We start from the raw sequence: 14,821 nt of genomic DNA, 5'->3' as shown, positions 1-14,821 counted from the left end.
CATTTTGTCCACGTCCTTTTTGAAGAGAGGCCTCCAGAACTGCGTGCAGGACTCCAGGTGGGGTCTGACCAGTATGGTATACAGAGGGACTATGACACCTTACTGGGTTGGATTTTACTGATTAGATCCAGGCTCAATTCAATTTGCTGGTATTTGGGTGGCCAAGCCTTGCTCCTGTTTCTCAGTAGAATGGCAGTGGTGGAAATGGGGGATGGGGGTGGGAGCCATTGCATCATCACTTCTGGCACAACCCATGGCGATTCCTAGAGTTACCCTTCTATCACTTCCTGGCTGTACCCGGAAGTGAAATCACAATGTTGCCAACCTCTCTGGTGTCATGTCCTGCTCCCCCCCATCCCTGCCCCAGTCCGCCTGCTGGCTAGCAACCTGGCCTGGGATACTTAAGGTGTATTTCTCCCCCCTCCCCACCCTGACCTCCTTTCCTTCAATCATACTCTATGGCAATGAGCTGCTAAGGGCCAAGAAATATGGGTCGGCTTGTCTGCCACAGGATCCATTTATTTTCATAAAAGAGTCAAATATCCTCCGTTATATTTCCATCTACAAACCATCAATATTTCAGGATGATTGCATAGCTCAGGGAGGGGAGCCTAGACTCCCTCGGCCTCCGAGGCTCTTTCCCTAGTTAAAAGTTCACCGCGGAAAATTTGATGCTTAATAAATTGGAGCCTGCCCCGCTTTAAATCATCTTTACAGCGATTGCTGAAGAAAATATAATTATTACAAACTGGTCATTTGTTACCAAGGAATCTCATTAAAACTGTTCCATGCTGGAAGGGAGAATGGGGGGACTTGATGGATGCTAGAAAAGGGCAAACCAAACCTCCGAATTACAGATTGATAATTTTGGGTGATGGGATACTGGGGGAAACTGGGCCATCATTTCTACCATGGGACAGGCCCTGGGACTTGCAGAGCTCAAGTGGTCTCCCTCCCCCTGCGTCCCTCCTCAGTCTCAGGTCTCCTGGCGGCCTCCGGATACAAATCCACAGGAACAAACAGCCTGATGTGTCCTCAACTGCAGCAATTGTTCCTGTTGACAAAACATTTCTGCTTTTGTTTCACTTGATTTGTAGCTTTGGAGAAAACTGCTGCTTGTAGCTCTGGACCAAACTATGCATGGTATTTTCAAGAGAAGGGCTAGATTAGAGGCCAGTAGCCCCCGAGAGACCAACAGAGGGTGGCCAGATCCAGGTTGGTAAATACCTGGAGATTTTGGAGGCTAAGGATGTCAAGATTTGGGGAGGCGAGGGACTTCAACGGTCTACCATGCCCACCTTCTAAAGCAGAAATTTTCTCTGGGTGGACTGATCTCTCGTCATCAGAAGATCAGTTGTACTGGCAACCCTTGGCCTGCAAGATTTGGGGAATATAACTTTTCCAGAAGGCATCTCATGAAGGCGGCTTTAACTCAGGAAAGCTGATACACCCCCAAATCTTGTTGTGCTATTGGCCTCGAATTTGTGCACGATATACGATGATTCGCAAACTTTATTCATTTCAGCTCCTGTTCTCGGCGGCTCGTGAACTGGGGCCACATCAGGCTGTGATTGGGTGGGAATCTCCCTGCATGTGGAAAATAGCTAACGGAACCAGAATGTCCCTCTCCCTGAACAGTTAGCTTGCTATTTTTAACAGCTGATGGAATCTGCAAGATGAAAGCTCCAACTTCCGGCTTCGAAGCATGCAGCCCGTTGGCTCTTCAGTTTTCTGATCTGTCTGCATGAGCTCCCAGAGCTGAAGGATGTGTTCTGAAATGTCACCCGGTACAGGCTCTCCTGTCCTGAAGTAAGTAGGATTTTCAGGCCCTGCCAGGTCCCCTCCTCCACCCCCTTCCATCTCACCCTCAGCACAACACACAACAAAGGTTATTTCAAAACCTTTAACTGCCTAGAAGGGATGTACCAGGAAAAGAATGGAGGTCTCAATCACTTCAGTCGGAATCTGAATTTTTGTTCTGGCTCAGCCAAATCAATTTGTAAATCAAAATATAATCAATCAAACAAACAAACATGACAAAACGGGTGGTCATTTCTCATGGCAAAGATTTCTGGTGCTCTGTGTTGGGGATGCCTCCCATTTGAAGGCAGAATATAAATTCCTGAAAGGTGATTTACCTCAAGAGTAGGGGGTGCCAACTTGTAGATGGGATGGGGGGGAAATGACCTTTCAGACAAAGGATATCACAGACGAGAAGAAAGCTGATGAACCAGCTAAGTGCAAACAGATAATCTTATTTTTTTCTTTTTAAAAAATGGCAATGCCCAAATGAGGTCTGGTACAAAACTTGCTTTTAAGGATGGGGCCTGATGATCTTGTGGAATTACCACTGCTGTTCTCGCTACAAAGATCAGTTCCCCAAATGACAAATGATATTCATCTGACGGGGATCAGTTCCTGTGGAGAAAATGGCTGCTTTGGAGGGGGGCCTTTATGGTGTTATTCCCCAGTGGGGTCCCTCCCCAACCCCCCCTTCAGACTCTACCCCAAATCTCAAGGAACATCCTACCCCAGAGTTGGCAGTCTGTGGACTGAAGTGAGGAATGGCAGGTGTCATTCCATCCCAAAACATCAGCAAACGAAGAGAGGAAAGCCAGGAGAGGAAAGCCAGGAGCTCAAATGAAGAGTGAAAAGTTTGTTTTCTACCTCACTCGCTTGCAGACACCGCTGGCGGATAGGAAAGTTCAGGCAAGGTTCAGCTGAACCTCTGGAGTCTGCCGGTCTGCCTCTGGCTTCATTCAAAATACATGAGAGTTTTCAGAAGCAAAATCATTTGGGGGAGGAAGGGCTCAAAACCGCAAGAAAGGAAGAACCAGCATCCTCCAGCACTCAACAATTACGAACAAGTAATACGAGAATGGAAGAACATCAGAGAATCCATGCTGGATCAGAGGAATGGCCCATCCAGTCTCACACTCTGTGTCACCCAGTGGCCTTCTGCCATGAGAAGGTCCGTCAGCAGGGCCAGAACTCCAGGAGCCCTCCCACTCTTGGCCCCCAAGCCCCAAGAAGACAGAACATAACTGCTCCAGACAGGGAATTCCATCTATACCTCATGGCTAACTCATTTTGGTTGAAACCACAGGGACACGAGTAATTCAAAGATCGTCCCTACCTATATCGGTTGTGTCTAGGATTGGAATGTGAGGAAAATATACTAGTTTTATTGCAGCAGAGAAGCCCCATCAGGTACACCTACTGCCTACATATGAAGAAGCACTGCAGAGTTTCTACTTGGAAAACTATTTCTTGGTTTTTAGCTATCAGTAGCAGAGAATCTTCCTGGCAAATAGATGGGGAAGAAATGGAGATAGTGACCGATTTTATTTTCCTGGGCTCCAAAGATCACTGCAGATGGGGACTGCAGCAAAGAAATTAAAAGACGCTTGCTCCTGGGGAGGAAAGCTATGGCAAATCTAGACAGCATCCTAAAAAGCAGAGATGTCACCCTGCCAACAAAAGTGCGTTTAGTCAAGGCTATGGTATTCCCAGTTGCAATGTGTGGCTGTGAAAGTTGGACCATAAGGAAGGCCGAGCGTCAAAGAATTGAGGCTTTTGAACTCTGGTGCTGGAGAAGGCTCTTGCGAGTCCCTTGGACTGCAAGGCAAACAAACCGGTCAGTCCTAGAGGAGATCAGCCCTGACTGCTCCTTAGAAGGCCAGATCCTGAAGATGAAATTTAAATACTTTGGCCACCTCATGAGAAAGAAGGAAGGACTCCCTGGAGAAGAGCCTAATGCCGGGAGTGACTGAGGGCAAAAGAAGAAGGGGACGACAGAGAATGAGGTGGTTGGATGGAGTCACTGAAGCAGTAGGTGCAAACTTAAATGGACTCCGGGGAATGGTAGAGGGCAGGAAGGCCTGGAGGATCATTGTCCATGGGGTCGCGATGGGTCGGACACGACTTCGCACCTAACAACAACAAAGCAGAGAATCTGCAGATACTGGGAAGGGTGCTGACCAGCTGAGAAATGCAGCATCAGCTGTAGACTTTTTGTGAAACTAAGTATCTGGCCCTTATGACTGTGAGACCTGTGGGTGTTGGGCAATGCCAGGATATCCACCATACAGAAGGGCTGCGTAGATCTCCTTCCTTTTGGCTCACTGAATTGGGCAGAATGATGCCAGTCAGTGAATCCTGAGGAATAAACATTGCAAAAGCATTTGGTAGGCGGTGCAAAATCTGGCTTTTCCTATCGTGGAATTTGATGCAGGATGGAAACAGCTTTGCTTGCCCATGTGGATCAGAGACTTCCAGCAGGGATGGGCTGAACGCTGAGCTTAAAGAGAAATTTTGTAGGGAGGCAGTGAACTAGGAGCCCATCCGTGGCTAGAAGCAAGCCAAGCGAGGTCCAGGTGACCCTATCAGGAACCGTGTAGTATAACCCTGGTGTTGCTTGAAGGTCTCCCAACCAATTACGAGCCCCGGCCAGCCCTACATAGCTCCCGAGATCTGGTGGGCTATCCCCGCCCCCATCTCCTGAGTTCAGCCATGCATTGGTTAAATGCTTTATTCCCCCTTGCTTAAGAAAAACCAAGAAATTAACTTTAACCTTTTCTCGGACACGCAAGCGAGGGAGAAAGATTGAAGATGACAGAGGCAGAATGGAAGAGGGAGGGCGAGGAAAAGCGACGCATTCGGGGGGGGGGGGTCCCGATCCTTCCCCTCCCTCCTCTGCTCTGGGCCAGCTGTGCAGGCTGCAGATGGTGGGAACTGATTGGCGGCGAAATTGCAAAGGGGAGCTATTACCGGAGCCGCCAAGGGAAAGAATGCCTGGGTGTCTTCGCTTTGCAGAGGCACCGCGTTCGCCGAGCAGACTTGTAAGCAACATCAATCTTTAACACGTCTGCGGAAGACTGTTAATTAAATTAATTATCCCAGTAAATGGACCCAGAGGGCTCCGTTGGCAGGGGGAGGGAGGGAAGGAGGCAGGAGTGTCTCTCTGCAAAAACAAAACAGGCGAAGGAGGTAGCACTTGCCTTTGGGAAAAGTAAACCCTGCATCCTGCTAAACCACCCAGCTGGAGACGTTGGGCGGGCCACGTTTCCCTAAGACAGCTGCCACTTGAGGGAGCTTGGGGAGGAGGGGAGAGGGAGGAACAGCCGAGGCTCAAAGGCGGCCTCCCTTGGGTCGGTTGTCAGCTCTGCCAAGCACGTTCCAGCGGAGCTCCACCTGGGACCCACCTAATCCTTTTCGTACCAATCACAGAGCAGCAGACAAAAGGGCAATCCCCCCCACTTTATCGGTTGCACATGTGGGTCTTCTGAACTTGAAGGGGAAAGGCTGGATTGGGGTGGGGCCCTGGCTCCCTGGCAGAGCGTCCGCTTGGCTTGCAGGGGGTGAAAAGGACCAGGCAGGAGGTGATGTGGAAGACCTCTGCTCAAGGGCCTGGACTGCTAGGGTTGCTCGTTTGGTTTGATTCAGTAGAAGGGGGCTGGACTGGATGGCCCTTTGGGGTCTCGGTGTGGTTCGGATTCCTGTATGCTCAGATCCCCCATCCCAAACGCCACTTACGGCTGCTGGCCGTCATGCATCAGCTGGAGAGCTCCCAGAACAGATTTCCAGGAGTTTCTATGGAACAAAACGGAAGGTAGACACTAGGGCCTTATACCCTGCTCTGCCCCCTCCCCAAACCCTGCTCACCCCAAGCTTTATCCCCCCCCCCTCCAAAATCTCCAGGGATTTCCAATCCGGAGCTGGTAACCTGATAGGGTAGCAAATCAAATTCAAAAAACCTTTAATGGCATATATATAGGGAAGCATTTGGGGCTGGCTTCCTGCCCTGCTAAATCGACTAAAGAATGATTCGGCCGGGGATAAAGAGATTCTTTCCCTGCTTTGGAGCAGGACGTGAGAGTTCAGAGCCTGTCTTCGGGCCAAGTGGGTCACAGCGCTGCGTGGTCCCGGCGTTCAGCCTTCCGCAGGAGGTTTCATAAGGAGTGACTTTTCCCGTGGATGTCAGCCTTGATTTCATCCCGCAAAGGACAGGGGAAGTGTTGGGGCCAGAGCTGGTGTTAATGACCCCCCCCACTCCGTCTCTCTCCTTGGCTTTCTCCGGGCTCCCTTCCCCCTTCCCCACTAGCAGGCCGAGAGGATTTCTTGTTTAATGGTGGCAAACTGTTCCCAGCCACGTGGGAGGCTGGATTTTCAAAGGCAAGGGGAGGCATCAGGAACCCAGGCTGCTTTCAAAACTCGGCGGGAAGAGAGGGATTTAAGAAACCGTCGTGGGGCCGGATATTTTGAGAGCTCTTGGCTTTTGCAGGAGCATTAAGTGGATGGGATAAGCTTGCCAGGCGTTCTCGCTGTGCCTGTTTTCTTTTCACAGCCCGTGGTCAGGAAAGAAGGCTTTGAGACTCTTGACTCTGCATGTCCTCAAGACTGATTCAGACAACTGCTTGCCTGTCCTCTCAAAATATAGGGCCTGCGGTTGACACCGGGTCTCGGGGATAGGTTTGCTTCTGTGAGTCTCAGAGGCTTGCTGCGTGCCCACCCACTATGTTGCCTCACTTCCTGGTTGTTCCAGACATCTCATGTTAAAGTGTCAAATGTTAAAATTTGGGGGTGGTTTGCCATTGCCTGTCTCAGGTATCCTAGCCCAGGTATCCCAGCCTGCTTCACTTCCGGGTGACATCAGCATGCCGGATGCTCTTCTGAGTTTGGGGAAGCGCATGGAGGGAGCTCTCCTCCCCCACCGACAGCAGGGAGGCACCTGGCAACTCTATCGGATTTCCCAGCTACACAACACGTCCCATACGAGAAATAAAATCATTTGCGCTTGATGAATGAGGTCTCCTTTCCTAGTCCTCCCTTCCATTCCCAGATCTCCTAGGGGAGGGCTCCCAAACCCCTTTGAGATTGCAAGCACCTTTGGAATTCTGACATGGAGGGGAGGGTGCAGCCCCAAAACCGCTGCCCCAAAAGAGCCGCTGCAAGAAGCATGGCCACCGATGAAAGGGCTGCAGCTCACTCGGAGGATTGTTATGTTGTGGCATCAGCTGCTGCCAAAGCAACCTTTAAAAAAAAACCCCACCCAGCCATTCAAAACTCCAATGGCCCATGAGGAACCCTGCAGGTGAGTTCATGGGACCCTCGTCCCGTGTGATAACAGTGGATCTAGAGGAGCCAGGCTGATGTTGGCAGGGGGACGGTGGGACCGAATAATCTCTGAGCATTCCTGTTGCGAATCTCAGAAAGGTTCCACGGGAGGCCCAGAGTGACACCCTCGCCAGCTACGTCGGCAGGAGCCAAAGGAACCAACATCTGCTCCCAAGCTCTGTGTTTGATCAGCAACATCTTGAGGTACCTTTTAATGAGCTACACGCTTGAAAAGAGCCTTAAGGGAGTCATTTGAAACCCAGGAACCTGGTGTGCAGCATCCTCCTCACCTGGTTAGGGGGAAGCGGCAATGAGATGGTGAGAAAGAGACGTTCTTCAAATTACAAAGCAAAAACAAAAGTTATACTTTATCCTAAAGCACAATTCCGGGGAAAGCGTGTTTCCTTTCAGGCTGACGTGCCTGGCTGGCGCAGAATGTTATTTATTGACTTCCTAAATAAACCCCACTTTCTCCCCAGGGGCTCTCAGCATTCTCTTCTCTGCAATTGTAGCATCACAACAACCCTGTGAGGTTGCCTGGTCTCAGAGAATGACTGGCCCAACGTCAACCAGCAAGCCTCCATGGTGGAGCAGGGACCTGAGCCCAATGCTGTCACCCCTATGCCATCCTTGCAGTCCGGGCTCATGTCCAGGCACTTTGGGGGTGAACAACATTGCTCCTGAGCCAGGGAGGTGCAAATACACCACCCTTGGCTGACCGGAGGCAAGTAGGGATGGAGAAATTCCTGATGCAGCTAGTGCTGTTGTATGAGGGCCAAGAATCCCTGGTTGGAATCAGAATACAAATGGAGGTTTGGAAACAGGTAGAAGTAGGACCTCCTGACCTGTATTTGCCCAGGCATGACCAGTCTCGTCTTGTAAGCTAAGCAGGGTTGGTCCTGGCTAGTATTTGGATGGGAGGCCTCCAGGGACGAGCAGGGTCATGACACAGAGGCAGGCAATGGCAAACTACCTCTTGCCTTGAAATCCCTGTTGGGCTGCCCTAAGTCAGCTGTGACTTCATGGGACTTTCTGCCACAGAAGTAGGGATGCCAGCCTCCAGGAGGGACCTGGGGATCCCCAAGAACCACAGTCCATCGCCCACTCTAAACAACAGGGATCAGTTTCCCCGGGGGGGGGGAATGGGCACTTAGCAGGTCGACTGTATGGCCCCATTGAAGCCCCAGACCCCACCCTCTGCTGGCTCCACCCCCCACATCTCCAGGTTTCCCCCAACCTAGAGCTGGCAACCGTACGCAGAGAGAAGGACAAAAGCGAACTGCATAGCCCCAGAAGGTTCAGTCAGAGTCGAGAAAGAAGAACGTGGGACTCTGAAGCCCATAAGCCACAATGGTTTGGAAGGAAAGGGCAAACTCATCAATACCCGGAGATCCTGAGAGAGACGGCGTCCTACGCGGGAAGGGCATAAAATGAAATAAAGCGAAATTCCATTGCAGAGCTGCAGACCTTTCTCCGATAACTTACAGTCTTTCCAACGCCGTGTGCATCCCACAGGGCCGGTCGGGCAAAGCATGCCAGGGAGTAATCCAGAGCACAGGCAATAATGCAGGAGGCGCTGATGGAGTCTAAAATGCTCACGCTGCCCCGTAACCCGGAAAGGCCACAGCAAGCAAGCGTCACAAGCAGGCTCTGGGGAGGAGGGAGGTGGAGGCCCCAGCTCAGTAGATGACACAGAGCTAGTGGCTCACCTTTGGACGTATCACTCTCCTTGGGACGATCCTGCATTTCATGACACCCGTCACAAATAATTTATTTATTTATTTGGATTTTATACCGCCCATTCTTTACAGCTCTGGGCTTTAAAATACTGGGCATTTTTTGAAATGCTATTATTTAAAAAGATATGATATGATATAGAAAGGGGTACAGGCAAGACCAGGCGGTCGTACAAAACAATTTGTATAATGATTCAAAGTTTACTTTACGAGACGAGGGACGTTAAACTAACAAGTAAGAAGTTCTTTCCAACCTTTTCCTCCTCATAAACTTGGGCAGATCAGAATCTTTGAAAAGCCCTCCCTTCAGTGCTCCTGGACATCCTCTCTTGCCACTGCCCTTCCTTGCAATATTTTTTTCCTCTTCACTGTATAACCGATGTCATGCACCTCCCCTGACATTAGCTGTAGGTAAGATTCTCCGTCAGATATCTCACATTAGAGAAGCAAGTTAAAAATCAGAGTTCTATTGAAACTCTCGTTCTATATTTATCTCCTCTTTCCGTAGCAACTTTCCCACCTCTCCTCAGACTTTGAAAGACAAGTGTTGGACCTATGAGCTTCTAGAGGGAAAGGAGGGTCAGGCAGCCAGAGTCCTGGAGATTTGGGGAGAGGGGGGGGGGAGGATCGCAGGGAAGACAGAGTTTGGGGAGGGAAAGGACCTCAGTGAAAGGACGGTGCCCCTGAGTCTGCTCTCCCAAGCATCCCTCGTTCTCCATGGTAACTGGTCTCTCTAGTCTGGAGGTCAGTTGGAATTCTGGGCCCCACCTGGAGGTTGGCATGCCTATGAGCAGCAGGCATCCCCTTGGAGCATGGCTGATAGAGAACTCCAAAGGAAGGGATAAAATCCAAGTTTCTTTCTTTCTTTCTTTCTTTCTTTCTTTCTTTCTTTCTTTCTTTCTTTCTTTCTTTCTTTCTTTCTTTCTTTCTTTCTTTCTTTCTTTCTTTGGGGGGTGGGGAGATTTTCTGACAATCCCAGCTGGAATATTCTGAGAGATTTGGGGTGGGGGTGGAGCCTGGGGACAGTGGGGCTTGGAGGGAAGGGACCTGAGCAAAGTAGATTGCCATGGAGTCCTCCTTCCAAAGCAGCCATTTTCTCTAGGGCTCATGGGAATTGTAGTCCATGAACACCTGGAGGACCACAGGTTGACTACCCCTGCTCTAGGAGACCTGATCTCTGTCACCTGAAATCAGTGATAGTTCGGGGAGCTCCCCAGTCATAGAATATAGACTCATAGAATAATAGAATTGGAAGGGACCTCATGGGTCATCTAGTTCAGCCCCCTGCACTATGCAGAATAGTCACATCCCAATCGCTCATCTACTGTAACCTGCCACCCGTTTGCCTTCACAGAATCAGCCTCTCCGTCAGATGGCTATCTGGCCTCTAGGTCTGTTCGCTGGATGAGTTCCTTCTTGACCTTCACTGGCAATGTGTTCCAGGCCCCGGTTACTCCCTGTGATTATTGAGCTGGACTGAGAAGGAGAAGGATGAGCCAGCCTTTCCGCTGTTTCGGTGGTCCGGCTTTTGCCCTCGATTCTGTGGAGCCGTCACATCCCTTGATGAAAGCCCTTTCGCATCCTGTCGCTCCTCAAATCTTCAGCCTCTGCGACATCAGCCTTAAGAAGCTGTTTTAAAACAGGGGGGGGGGGGAAACCCATTTTACTAAACGAATAAATCCCAGCCTTTCGACTCAAACAGAAAGGATTAGAGAAGGTGGCAGGCCGTGGATCAAGCATTGCTTAAAATAGTCCTTTTCTCTCTCCCTGTCTCCTTCTTTTAAAAAAGTGTGCATTTTCTCTTTCCTTATTTTGTCCTGTTTCTGTCTTGGTTCCCCCTCCCCCCCCCCCAGTCACTGACAGCCCCTCCTAATCACATTCTTTTGAATTCTGCATCCCCCTTTCTTGGCATGCCAATCTCCAGGTGGGACCCGGGGATCTCCTGCAGGCTATGGAGATCAGTCTCTCTGGAGAAAATGGAGGGTGGAGCCAGTTTGGTGTAGTGGTTAGGAGTGTGGACTTCTAATCTGGCATGCCGGGTTCGATTCTGCGCTCCCCCACATGCAACCAGCTGGGTGACCTTGGGCTCGCCACGGCACTGATAAAACTGTTCTGACAGGGCAGTGATATCAGGGCTCTCTCAGCCTCACCCACCCCACAGGGTGTCTGTTGTGGGGAGAGGAAGGGAAGGCGAATGTAAGCCGCTTTGAGCCTCCTTCGGGTAGAGAAAAGTGGCATCTAAGAACCAACTCTTCTTCTTCACTAATCTCAGGGCTCTCTCAGCCTCACCCACCCCACAGGGTGTCTGTTGTGGGGAGAGGAAAGGGAAGGCGAATGAAAGCCACTTTGAGCCTCCTTCGGGTAGGGAAAAGCAGCATATAAGAACCAACTCTTCTTCTTCTTCTTCTTCTTCTTCTTCTTCTTCTTCTTCTTCTTCTTCTTCTTCTTCTTCTTCTTCTTCTTCTTCTTCTTCTTCTTCTTCTTCTTCTTCTTCTTCTTCTGTCTTGTTCCCCACTGAGGTCTCTGTTCTCCCCAGGCCCCACCCTCTAATCACTAGGGGTTTCTCAACCTGGAACTGGCCACCCTACTCTACTACTCCTAACCGTGGCTGGGGGTAGGGTGGGACCTGGCAACCCTCCCCTTTCTTCATCTGTTTTCCAAATTGCTGCTCAAGAGCCAGTGGGAGGTAGTAGTTAAGAGTGGCAGCCTCTGATTTCTGCCACCTGGATATTCTACCTGGAAGTTGACAACCGGCTGGCATTTGGTGTTGAATTTAGATACAGCTGCCTTCTCCTAAATCTGACCATTGGTATATCAAAATCAGTATCGACTGCTCAGACTGGCAGCAGCTCTTTGGGGTCTTTCACATGACCTCTTGCCAGATCCTTTGTAACTGGTGATGCCAGGGATTGAACCCGGGACCTTCTGCTTGCCAAGCAGAGGTTTTTCCACTGGCCCCTCCCTGAATCAGTCAATCTCCTTAAGGATAAGTGAATGTTTGCAGTCTCATTTCTCCTTTACGGTTGTTAATTTTATCAAGCATCATTTCCTACATTTTGCTCCCGGTGTTGTAAAGCCTTGTTTGTTTTGTATGCGTGTTGTACAATTATAAACATTATATATATATATACGTGGCATGTGAGAGTGCAGAGTATATAATTTACTTGGGAAATGTTCGCATGTGACATATAGCGCTGATTTCTTGACGCCTCAATAATCTTGAAACACATATCTTTTCCAAGGGAAACCAGGAAGCGTGAAATACTGTGAAAGTAAATAATCATGGGTTTCGCTTGTACAAATCCAGAGGGGAAACTGGAGTTGGGAGATCAAGGATAAGATATTTTTTTTCTTTCCCCAATGGGGACCCAAGGCTGCTTATGCATTTTTCCTCCCCTCAGTTTTATCCTCTCAACAACCCTTTGAGGTAGGCTAGGTTGAGTGTTCAAGACTGGCCAAAGTGGGGCACAACCCCCCCCAGCTCTTCTTCTTCTGGAAGGGTCTGAAACCTGAAGGCTGGGTCCCTTCTTAGCTGGCTGTCATGACAAACAGGAGACTTTCAGATTGGGTGAGGGCGTTGGAGCTGCAGTTGCCAACTCCTGATTGGGGAATTCCTGGAGATTTGGGCCTGTGGAACCTGGGGACGGGGGGTCAAGATTGGCGAGTACAGGGGCCTCAGCAAGGTGTAATACCATACCCAGCCCACCTTCTGTAGCAGTCATTCCCTCCAAGGAAACTAAACTCTATAGGCAGTCAGAATTCCATGAAAGCTCCAGCTACCATCAGGAGGTTGGCAACCTTGGTCTGGGAGAAATCTCCCTCTCTCTCTCTCTCTCTCTCTCTCTCTGTGGTATAAATCAGGGGTAGTCAACCTGTGGTCCTCCAGATGTTCATGAACTACAATTCCCATGAGCCCCTGCCAGCAAACGCTGGCAGGGGCTCATGGGAATTGTAGTTCATGAACATCTGGAGGACCACAGGTTGACTACCCCTGGTATAAATGCTACATTAGGCCTTAATGATCACTGTTGCTTCTAAAGTCTTTCAACTCCTTGCATCGTTTGCAAGAAACAGAGACAGCAAGGACTTAAAGGCAAGGATCCGCTGAACTCCGACTCACCCGAGCTCTTGGCTTCCGACAGCTGCACAGTCCAGAGGTTGAAGCTGCTTCATATTTTCGTTTGCGCCGACTTTGTTGCCCGGGAGGCACCGAGAGTTTCCTCTTCCCCGCGGTGACAAGGGCTGCGCCGAACAAACTCCAGGACCGTGCATGCAAAATGCAATCAGGCCGACGCCTCTCCCAATCAGTCCTCTTGGCCTCTAGTGCTTCTAATCAGGACCGCCGAGGGGTGAAGTCTTTGCGGAATCCGCCGCCCCAGCCCCGGGAACAGGCCTCCATCCGTGGCGTCCCTGGCCTGGGCCAATTGCTCCTCGCCTCCTTCCCAGGCTCATCAGCGGTTCTTGAGATCACTCCGCAGCGTGCCCCCTTGACTCCCACGGTCAAGAGAAGGACCTGAGTTCAGGAGGAGAGGCTGCGGTGTGTGGGCGTGCTTACACTGCCAAAATGATGGAGAGAATGCTAGGTGCATCTCCTGAGGACGGGCGGAAGGTAGGAGGACAGGTGATTTGGGGCAGCCACCAGAAGGTGGCACTAGAAACAACAGTCGAGGAGGAAGTTCTGCAAGATGGGATCAGGATCAAGAAAGCCGGAGAAAGGTTGCGTTCAGCGACACCTTTACAACCAACAAAGTGTTATTCAAGATATAAGCTTTCGTGTGCAAGCAAGATTCCTGAAAAAGTGAGCTTGCATGCAAAAGCTTTCTCAACCTGGGTTTTGTGAATCCCCGGGTATTCTTGACAACCCTGGAAGGGTTTCCTGAATAGGTAGGAGTAAATTAATTTATAATGTACTTTTAAACATTTCTTAAACATTTATTGGGTGATTTGACTGTATGTGGTCATGTCAACTTGCCCTCCCCTCCCAAAATGGCCAATGTTGGGACTGGAGGGGGTAGGAAGGGGAGGGTCCCTGGGTGAGCGTATCCACAGCTCTGGTTCCCAACCACGATCACATCACTTCTGGGGTTTCTCAAAGCCTGGAGAACGTTCCAGGGGTTTCTCAGTGGTAAAATGCGAGAAATACCTCGAACAGAACTTTGCTGGTCTTAAAGGTGGTTTCTTCCGCTGCTTCAGACCAACATGGCCACCCGCCTGTATCTAGAACCAAGAAAGAGAGAAAAACACCCTGGTTTTCTCGGCAAAACTCTAGAGCAGGGGTAGTCAAACTGCGGCCCTCCAGATGTCCATGAACTACAATTCCCAGAAGCCCCTGCCAGCATTCGCTGGCAGGGGCTTCTGGGAATTGTAGTTCATGGACATCTGGAGGGCCGCAGTTTGACTACCCCTGCTCTAGAGTAAGAAGCTAGTTCTGCCAAATCAGAGTATTGCCCCAACGTCACCAATGTCTCTATGCCCGATCTGGGTTATGCAGAAATGCCACAGTTTTTTCCAGGCTTCTTCCCTCCTGTAAATTCCCCTGCCATCCCCACTGGCTGCTCGGATGGTTCTGGCCATCCCTACGCTGGGAAACCTGGCGCTAAAGAAACAAGCTAAGAGGAGTCAGTCTGGCCCTTGCAGAGTTCCAAACTTCTACAGTCCATGTGTTGCCGAGGGCCCCATCGGGGGCAGAGGCCCGGAATGATCTCAACCTGGGAGTGTGCTGGGAGCTGCAGGGCCCTGGGCTGGCCTGGAGTGAAGCCGGGCTTGATAGGGATGCCTGGCAGCTTCTGGAGAGGAAATGAAGCAGAGAGCTTTGCACAGTTGGTGGGTGGGTTTCCCTGGAAGACTCCACTTGCTCATTCTATTGATTTGCAATAGAGCTGCCAAGCACACATGGGGGGGGGGGGGAGATCTCTCACCCCGAGGCCCTGCTGCCTGCCAACCCTCAGCAGAAGGAAAACTACAGCAGC

General features: G+C 50.4%; 1 long non-coding RNA gene across 1 annotated transcript; it reads right to left on the bottom strand.

Moving 5' to 3' along the window:
* Positions 1–9,064: 9,064 nt before the first annotated feature.
* LOC143821896 (uncharacterized) lies at positions 9,065–14,034 on the bottom strand. The gene is made up of 3 exons (XR_013225955.1): positions 13,996–14,034; positions 12,973–13,365; positions 9,065–10,481 (listed from the first exon to the last, which is right to left on the bottom strand). It is a non-coding gene; the product is annotated as an uncharacterized LOC143821896 (long non-coding RNA).
* Between the last annotated feature and the right edge of the window lie 787 nt (positions 14,035–14,821).

This window comes from Paroedura picta, chromosome 12 (assembly GCF_049243985.1).
Source record: "Paroedura picta isolate Pp20150507F chromosome 12, Ppicta_v3.0, whole genome shotgun sequence".
Classification (NCBI taxonomy): Eukaryota; Metazoa; Chordata; class Lepidosauria; order Squamata; family Gekkonidae; genus Paroedura; species Paroedura picta.
The sequence above is the reverse complement of the archived record's forward strand: the minus strand, read 5'-3'. Positions and strand labels throughout refer to the sequence as shown.